Source organism: Panthera uncia, assembly GCF_023721935.1.
Source record: "Panthera uncia isolate 11264 chromosome A3 unlocalized genomic scaffold, Puncia_PCG_1.0 HiC_scaffold_11, whole genome shotgun sequence".
Classification (NCBI taxonomy): domain Eukaryota; kingdom Metazoa; phylum Chordata; class Mammalia; order Carnivora; family Felidae; genus Panthera; species Panthera uncia.
This window is the reverse complement of record NW_026057578.1, coordinates 11,713,833-11,722,639: the sequence shown is the minus strand read 5'-3', so window position 1 is coordinate 11,722,639 and position 8,807 is coordinate 11,713,833. Positions and strand designations below refer to the sequence as shown.

General features: G+C 48.1%; 1 long non-coding RNA gene across 1 annotated transcript in view; it reads right to left on the bottom strand.

The window, feature by feature from the left end:
• LOC125936499 (uncharacterized) overlaps window positions 1-8,807 on the bottom strand; it is a 15,035-nt gene continuing 6,228 nt past the window's right edge. Inside the window, exons 3-8 of the long non-coding RNA XR_007462037.1 lie at window positions 6,821-7,023; window positions 6,593-6,742; window positions 4,629-4,843; window positions 1,572-1,744; window positions 1,010-1,208; window positions 1-138 (exon numbers count right to left, since the gene is read on the bottom strand). This is a non-coding gene — a long non-coding RNA (uncharacterized LOC125936499). The remainder of the gene's footprint in view (window positions 139-1,009; window positions 1,209-1,571; window positions 1,745-4,628; window positions 4,844-6,592; window positions 6,743-6,820; window positions 7,024-8,807) is intronic.

Genomic DNA, 8,807 nt, shown 5'->3' with positions numbered 1-8,807 from the left:
TGAGCAGGGGAGGGGCGGAGAGAGAGAGGGAGACACAGAATCTGAAGAAGGCTCCAGGCTCTGAGCTGTCAGCAAAAAGCCTGATGCGGGGCTTGAACTCACAAACCGCGAGATCATGACATGAGCCACCCAGGGGCCCTGAAAAAGACATAATTAAACAAAAAATTATTGAATGAGTTATTGATGGAAGTGAAACTGAAGGCCACCTGTAGCCAAACCAGATGGCAAGCCAGGAGGAGCAAAGTGCCAGTCCGAAAGACTGAGTGAGGGAGGGAAAGGCAAATCCCAGTGTGCCCTTCCTTCTCCACCGCCCCCCACCCCACTTCCCCACCCTCCACCTCTCCTGCCCACATACACGCCTTTTCTCTGAAAGCCTTCTCACCCTCCTAGGCTCACATACACCTACACCTACACACCTGCCAGCCTCAACTCAGACTTCACCTCCACCAGGAAGCTTCTGTGATAGAGGTTACAGCTCACACTAGAGCCCAGGGGAGGGACCAAGGTGGTGAGTCGGGGCAGCAGGGAGGAGGTCAGTGTGGCTGGAGTGGAGCTGGGGGGAGCTGGAGGAAAGAGATCAGAGGTAATCTGATCAGGGAGGGTGATCACAGAAGGCCTTATGGATCATAGTAAGGCTTTTACTCGAATGAGGTGGGAGCCACGGGTTTTTTGAGGGACACCAGCTGGCTTAGGATTCCTCTGCTTCTGGAGAGTGGTTGGTGACAGCAGAAGCAAGAAGTGACACCCTCAATCAGAATTGGGGCGCCTGGGTGGCTCAGTCGGTTAAGCGTCCGACTTCGGCTCAGGTCACGATCTCGCGGTCCGTGAGTTCAAGCCCCGCGTCGGGCTCTGTGCTGACTGCTCAGAGCCTGGAGCCTGTTTCAGATTCTGTGTCTCCCTCTCTCTCTGACCCTCCCCCGTTCATGCTCTGTCTCTCTCTGTCTCAAAAATAAATAAACGTTAAAAAAAAAATTTTTAAAAAAAAAAAAAGAATTAATTGGCAATGTACCCAGACCACACGCGTGAGCTCCTTCGACCAAGCGAAAGCCTTTATTTCTTCTGTTTTATGTTCCAGTTGACTATAAGCAGGTGTGAAGCACGGTGGTTAAGACCAAGGGCTCTGGAGGCTGGCCTCTGGGTTGAAGCCCAGTCTCCCCCATCAAAGAGTCCGGTGTTGTTTTGTTCGTTGGAACTTTGGGTTTTTTCATCTGTAAAATGGGGTTGATAAATTGTATTGACCCCCACAGACTTTTGAGGATTAAATGAGTCAATCTACATTAAAGGATGCCAAGAGCATAGTGAGTGCCCAGTAAATATTAGCTATTATTAAAAAGCGTCTGTCTGCATGACTGTAACCAGAATTTCTCAGGAACTCTGTACTGATTTAAACAGGTACACTGAGGCAGCCCTTGGGGGAAGCTGGATGGAGAGTCAGTTCTCTAGTCACTGCAGAAGGTCTCCCTACCTCCCTCCTTTACCTCCCCCTCTCCCTCCTTCCCCTCTGACCCTTCCTCCCCCTTCTCCCCCGGGTTTGTTCTGATTCTTGTACCAGGTTCCTGCAGACTCTTTACCTGTTAACACTCCCAAATAACTCCATCCAGCAATCCACGTGTCTCTGGACAGGTGGAGAGACTGATGGAGCCATTCAGTCACACGGTGGAGGGGCTGGCGGGGCCTCAGAGCCCTTGTCTCATGCGCATTAAGGTAAAGAAATGGAGGAACAGAATGGTTAAGCCGCCACTTCCTGCACAAGTTAGGAACAGAACCGGGGCAGAAATACAAGTTTCCTCTCTCCAGGGCTGAGGTACTTTTGTTTCCTTTTATAAATTTCTCATTACACAAGTAAAGCAGTCTCCTCATTAAAAAAAAAAAAAAAAAAAAAAAAAAAAATGCAGGTGAGGGGCACCTGGGTGGCTCAGTGGTTAAGCATCCGACTTCTGCTCAGGTCAAGATCTCCCGGTTTGTGAGTTCGAGCCCCGCGTCGGGCTCTGTGCTGACAGCTCAGAGCCCAGAGCCTGCTTCCGATTCTGTGTCTCCCTCTCTCTCTGCCCTTCCCCCCATTTGCAATCCTTGTGTGTATCTCTCTCTCTCTCAAAACTAAACAAACATTAAAAAATAAAAATAAAAAATGCAGGTAAGTGTGAAAAATGTCTTTAATGATCACCCTGTGCCATCTGCTAGCATCTTTATCCAAAGCACCCATTCCCACGACCTACCACCCACTGGAACAAAACCCCCAAGAGGGCAGGGAGTTGGGTCCATTGTATCCACAGCTGAGGTCCCAGTGTAAGGATAGTGCCTGGCACAGAGTAAGTGCTCAATAAACACCTGCTCAAAGAATAAACGATATTCTTCAATCCTTCCTCTCTCCATCGATATTCTTCAATCCTTCCTCTCTCCATGTCAGGGTAATTGCTATTATCAATTTGACTTTTTTTTTTTTATTCCAAGTTAGTTATTGCATATGCAGTAGTTTCCCTCAGTTTGGCTTTTTTTTTTTTTTCCCCATCCAGACCAGCACCATCCGATAGAATGTACTAAAGTGATGGAGATATTCTATACCTGCACCGTCCAATATGCTAGCCGCTAGCCACTGGCCACATGAAGCTACCGAGCCCTTGAAGGGTGGCTGATACCACTGAGGAGCTGAATTTTAAATTTTAGTTAATTTTAATGACTTTACATTTAAATGTAAATAGCTGCCCGTGGCTAGTGACAGCTGTAGCAGACTACTGCTCTTCAAGATGGGTTTCCTGTGCATTTGCACATGTACGTTACCGATAGACGGCTTTGCATTTTTGTGTTTTGCGTAAGTTTTCAGGCTTTTTGTATCCTTCTGCTTCTTGGTTTTTGTTTTTTGTGTTTTTCTGGCTGAACACTAGATTTTAGAAGTTTTTCCTATCAGGCCACACAGCTCTGCCTCACTCTCTTTTAACTGCTGCACAGGATTCTATAGTGTGGATGTGCCATAATTGGTTCAGCCATTTCCTACTGAGAGATATTTAGATGGTTTTCAATCCGTCACTATTAAAAGTCACGCTGCAATGAATATTACTATCCATATCTTCCTGGGCATAAAAGTGACCTTTCTCTTTTGAAAATTAACAATAATAGTTATTGTTATAATAATAACTGCTTGTACTTATTCAGCCTTTATTATATGCCAGGCATTGTACTGAACCTTTTCCTTGTATTAAATGATTCAAATCCTATTTCAGTCTGATAAGGGAGGTTTTGTTATTCTCTCTGCAGTACAGATGCAGAAACTGGGCACAGAGAGGTTCAGTAATTTTCCCAAAGTCACACAGCCAGTAAATGGCAGAGCCAGGATGTGAGCTCAAGGAGTTGCCTCCAGAGTTGCACATCCAGTCTCAGTTTTCCTAGCCCCTGCAAACTACTCTGCAAAGGGTAGGGAGGTTGTGCCAGTGTCCACACAGCCACGGGTCCTTCCCACCAGGGTGAAATGTCACCCTAGGGATCTCTTTTCTGGGATGAGACCCTGGGATCCTCATTCTAGGGTCAGTCACACATCCCTGGAAACTGGAAACCTGGCGGGGCCACGCTGCTATTTGGGTCTGTCTGGGCAGCAGCAAACTCCTGCTGATATGCCCTGTGTCTTCCTCCCAGGCTGGTGTGAGCTCCGAGCGGTATGGAGACAACAGCAAGAGAGAGACAGTGCTAGCAGCCGGCAGACTTATGCAATCCGGTGATACAGGCCGACTGGCTGATTGGAAACAAACAGGAAAGGAGTCAGGCAGAGCTTCCTGGAATCCAGGTCTGGGAGCTGCCGAAAGCAGGCCTCTTCTCTTAGGAACAATTGAATGTCACTGGGGTAACTGAACTCTGCTGGCAACAGAGGCCTCCTGCCCACGACCTCACAGAGCGGCCTGTGTGAGCCAGGCCGGGCTCCAGAGGAAAAAAGGGCCTGGCAAAGTGCCCTGTGAGGCCATCTGAGGAGACACTGCAGTCTCTCACGCTGGACCGGCCTCTGCTGTAGCCAGGCTGACGGGCCACAGGCGTGGGGAATCCCAGGGTGAGTCTCAGGCACAGAGACAGCTCTCGGGGAGGGCCCTAGCCCAGTGGCCAGGCCCTGAGCTCAGGAGGCAGGACGCCTGAAAAGCAGAGACAGTAGGTATCTGCTCTACCACCCAGCTGTCTTTACGTGAGAACCGCTGTTATCATGCCAAACACAGGGCAGGAAGTGCAGTGGCTTCAGACATTTCTGGAACTGGCGTCTGAAAAGTCACCTGGAATTGTGGCATCTGTATTCTGTGTTCCTTTACCACTCTGCCCACAGATTCCTTCATCTCTGCTCTCTGCTTCTCCTCTCTCTCTCTCTCCTTCCCCAAGCCCATGACCAAATATGGCTGCCTCACAGCACCTGAGGGTGCACCCATCCCGTAAGCAACAGCTCACGAAAATCACTAGATCATAACCCCAAAATCTCAGGAGAGAGGATCCAGTTGGCTCAGTTAATCAGGTCCCCGTCTTTATCCAGTCAACTCCGGCTGGAGGGTAGGGTTGTGCATTTGTAAGCATGACTCCCTAGGGCGTCCACACCTGTTCCAAAGAGAGGGGTCACCATGGACTGGCCCAACCCCACGTAATGTGCCCGTGATGCTCTGTACCTGAAGGAGACAATCCACAGAGAGATGGGAGCCAAGTTGCAGAAGCTGTGCCAGCAGCCAGGAATTTGTTTCCTCGGGACGAGACCGAGTCCTGCCTCTGGGGAAAGGCTGAGGCTGCTTGCCAGAGCACAGGACCCAGCTGTTGGGTGGGGCTCTGCAGGGCCCGGAGGAGCATCCTACCAGAGCCTCATTCCAGCAGGAAGCCACAAGAACATCTGCAGGAAACCGAAATCATGACAATATAAAATGGTGCTACGAGCAATCCTTAGTCAGTGGTACGGCAGGCTTCGGGCAGGTATTGTACACGCTTCACATTTTTAATCCTCACGAGGATACAATAGAGTAGGTCTCATGCTTATTTACAGAACACTTGTCGAATGACTTAGCACTAACTGATCACTTGTCTCCTTTGTCCATTTAGTCCTTCAATCACTCCGTGAACGGATATTTAACGGAAGTCAACTCTATGCCAGACATGTGTGTTGCTGGGTGTTGGGGCCACAGTGGAGAGCAAAAATGATCCTGCCCTCACAAAGGCTGGAGCCTCTGAAGGACCGATAGCCACTAAGTAGCCATAGAGGGAAGGGAACAGCATCCTAGCACAGGGAAGAACATGTGCTAAGGCCCCGTAGGGGGAGGGAGGGTGTGAGGCAGCAGGAATGCTGTTAGACTAATGTAAACCAGGTAGACAGAGAAACAAGCAATTTACGACAGCTAACTCTCTGAGCCCTTACGATCCCGTGAGATTGTTTTTAATCTTACTTTGAGAGGAAGAAGAGAGGGCGAGAGAGAAAGAGAGAAAGAATCCCAAGCAGGCTACACACACTGTCAGCACAGTGCCCAGCGTGGGGCTCGATCTTACGAACCATGAGATCATGGCCTGAGCCCAAATCACGAGTCAGACCCTTAACTGATGAGCCACCCAAGCATCTCAATCCTGTGAGATTTTTTAAAATATCACTTTGAAGATGAGGAAACTGAGGCACAGAGAAGGTAAGTAACTTGCCCAAGAACACACAGCTCCATCAGCAGTGGGAGAACCGGGGTTAGAACCCAGGCCTCTTCGACTGGAATCCCAAGCAGCTCTAATCTTTAGTAAAGAAGGAGACATTCATCCAGTGGGAGCAGGTGTGTAGTCTGGGGGCCCTCCAGGACTATTTTTATTTGCAGCTGTAGCCACAGGATTTGTGGTTTCCATAACAGAGGGGAGAAGAGTGCATACAGCCTTTCTCAGCCACGGACAGGAATCCTTTCAGGCCCTTATTGATATTCGGCTGCAGGAGATGCCACAGGGAGACACGCAGACAGACGAGCCAGCCCAGGGAGAGGAAGTGAGGAGACCGGCATTCATCCTGGAGGGGCCCATTTCCCTTTCCGTTAGGGGAGAGTCTGTTAGAATGGAAGGAGCTTGGACTCTGCAGCCGGGCCAGCCAGCGTCTGTTTCAAATGACAGCCCCTGCCACCCACATGCTGTGTGGCCTTAGGCGAGTTACATCAGAGCCTCCATTTATTTCCTTGTACAAGCAGGATAAAAGGACCCAAAAAAAGTAAGCCTCTCTGTCTCTCTTCCTTCCCTATCCCACTTCACCCGGTCCCCCACCCCAGAATGTATGCATCATTGCTAGGTTCGTATGTCACCTTCCAGGTAAATTTTAAACCAGAGATACATGGATAGATAGATGATAGATAGATAGATAGATAGATAGCTGTACACCTATATATAATATACAGGGGCGCCTGGGGGGCTCAGTCAGTTGAGCGTCCAACTTCGGCTCAGGTCATGATCTCACAGCTTGTGAGTTCAAGCCCTGCGTCGGGCTCTGTGCTGACAGCTTGGAGCCTGGAGCCTGCTTTGGATTCTGTGTCTCCCTCTCTTTCTACGCCTGACCCTCCCTTACTGAACACCTGGTTGCTCAATCCCAAAGGCTCATTAGAATCACTCTCGATTTCTCTCTTTCACTCACTTGTTACATCCCGTCCAACAACCAGTCCTGCCTGGCTTTCCTGTAAACCCAGAGGTAGATCTGCCAAGAAGTGGATGAAGCATGTGTTCAGCACCCCTCAACTGGACAGCCCTTTCAGTGTGGGCACAGCGTCTTGTGATTCTGTAACACCTGCCAAGGGAAGGTGTTAGAACTACAGCCATCAAGACCACTGTCTCTCCAGCTCCCCTCCCCCCGCCCATTCCCTACCTCAGTGTCAGGTGACATGGGAGAGCCTTGGGCACTTGGAGGGATCCGCTAAAAATAAGCTGAACTGGGGAGTCCACTCAGTGGGGTTTAGTGGACGTGATCACGAAGCTGTCCGTCTCTTTTAAGCACAGTGGAGGTATGGCCTGCCGTCCTGGCATAGCAGTGGCGTTCGGGACACTCTTATAGCCCACGTACTGACTCACCTAATACAGAGACACAAAGGTGCAGGGACAGATGTCATACCTCTAAGGAGGATGCAGCAGAGGGACAGAAAGAATCTGGATCTTCGACGATATCGTTACTTTCCCAAATGAACCAACTCTGAAAGTGTTCTATGAAAAGTCATACATTTGTACGTTAGATATTGGTTTTTTGGGATTTTTTTTTTGTTTTTTAATTAAAAAAATTTTTTTTACATTTATTTATTTTTGAGAGACAGAGCACAAGTGGGGGAGGGGCAGAGAGAAAGGGAGACACAGAATCCGAAGCAGGCTCCAGGCTCTGAGCCGTCAGCACAGAGCCCCACGGGGGGCTTGAACCCACCAACCGTGAGATCATGACCTGAGCTGAAGTCGGACGCCTAACCGACTGAGCCACCCAGGAGCCCTGGTTGGATAGTGTTTTGTACTTAGAGCCAAATCATCTCAATAGATACAATGATATATGCTTATATACATCTAAGGTTTACCTGGAAAGGGATGTGCAAAACCGGAATCCCTAGATGCCTCCTGGGATGGGGACAGGAGTCAGTGGGAAGCGGGTGAGAGGGAGACTCACGTTTCCCGGATATTTTTATTCTGCTTGAATTTTGTTTACTTTGGGTCAGCTTTTCCTATCTCAAGAACTAGAAAATAAAACTTCAAAAGTCAGTGGAACACTTGAATTTTACATTTCTTTTAGTGTATGAAATAAATAAATTTAATCTGACAAGACTGGTCCTTGCTGAAATAGTCTCCAAGAGGCTGTTAGGATGGTGAAAGAAGAAATGTTGACAAGTTCAGTTACTTAAGGGTCAGAAGGTGATCTGGGACCCAGCACGCAAAGCTCAAGGGACATTCAGAATTTTTCCCGCCTGCTTTCCCGCCACTGAGCAGCTCGGCCAACCCAGCCTGATGTTCCCAAGGATTTCCAGGAAACTAACACCGGCCACACCCCTGGGAAGTTCTTTTGAATGACTGTTTCAAATGCATCAGGCTCCTTCCTTTTTAAAGACAGTAGAGAAAATGTTGCTGACTAGCCAAGGAACCTGGAAGATGGTTTTGCCATCTGCTTTAGAAGTCAAGGGGTGGAATTTTTTTTCAAGGTCACACAAAGTCAATAGATGCCAGGAGGGAGTCATCAAGGATTTCCCCGTCTGCCTGTGTGTACTTGGCCCCTTCATGTTCCCGGTTTGCCCAGGGTTCCTTATCTCCTCCAAGAGGCTTCCCTGATTTTCAATGTTAGCAAGGGGAGGACCTGTATGAAAAAATGACCTTGACATTCAAAGTCCATGAGTCCAGAGAACAGCTGCATTCTATAGCCCCTTTTGTGGAGATTTACAGTGCATAATAGATGAAAGTCTCTGGAAAGTTCTGTTGTAAAGAAAACCACCTAAAAAAATTTTTTTTTCCTCATCAATAAAAAGAGGATACTAAAAGGACCCATCTCACGGAGTTGTCATGAGGATTGAGAGCACAAGTCCACAACCTCTTATCAGAAATCAGTGTTTCAAATTTTAGATATTTCTAGATTTTAGAAAAGCCATGTTGTCTATGTTCCACATATTTTAGAGCCATCCCATAATCAAACATATTGATATGAAACGGATTCACATGAAAAGGGTTTGACAAGATTATAAATAACCTCAGATCAGCTCAGGGTTTGCTCCCAAATGAGTTTGGGGTGCCAAATTTGTGGGAAACTGTTGGTTTTCACAATTGTAGATAAAGGAATGGGGGCTTAGAACAAAAATAATTACTAACATTTATTGAGCATTTGTTTGTTTATT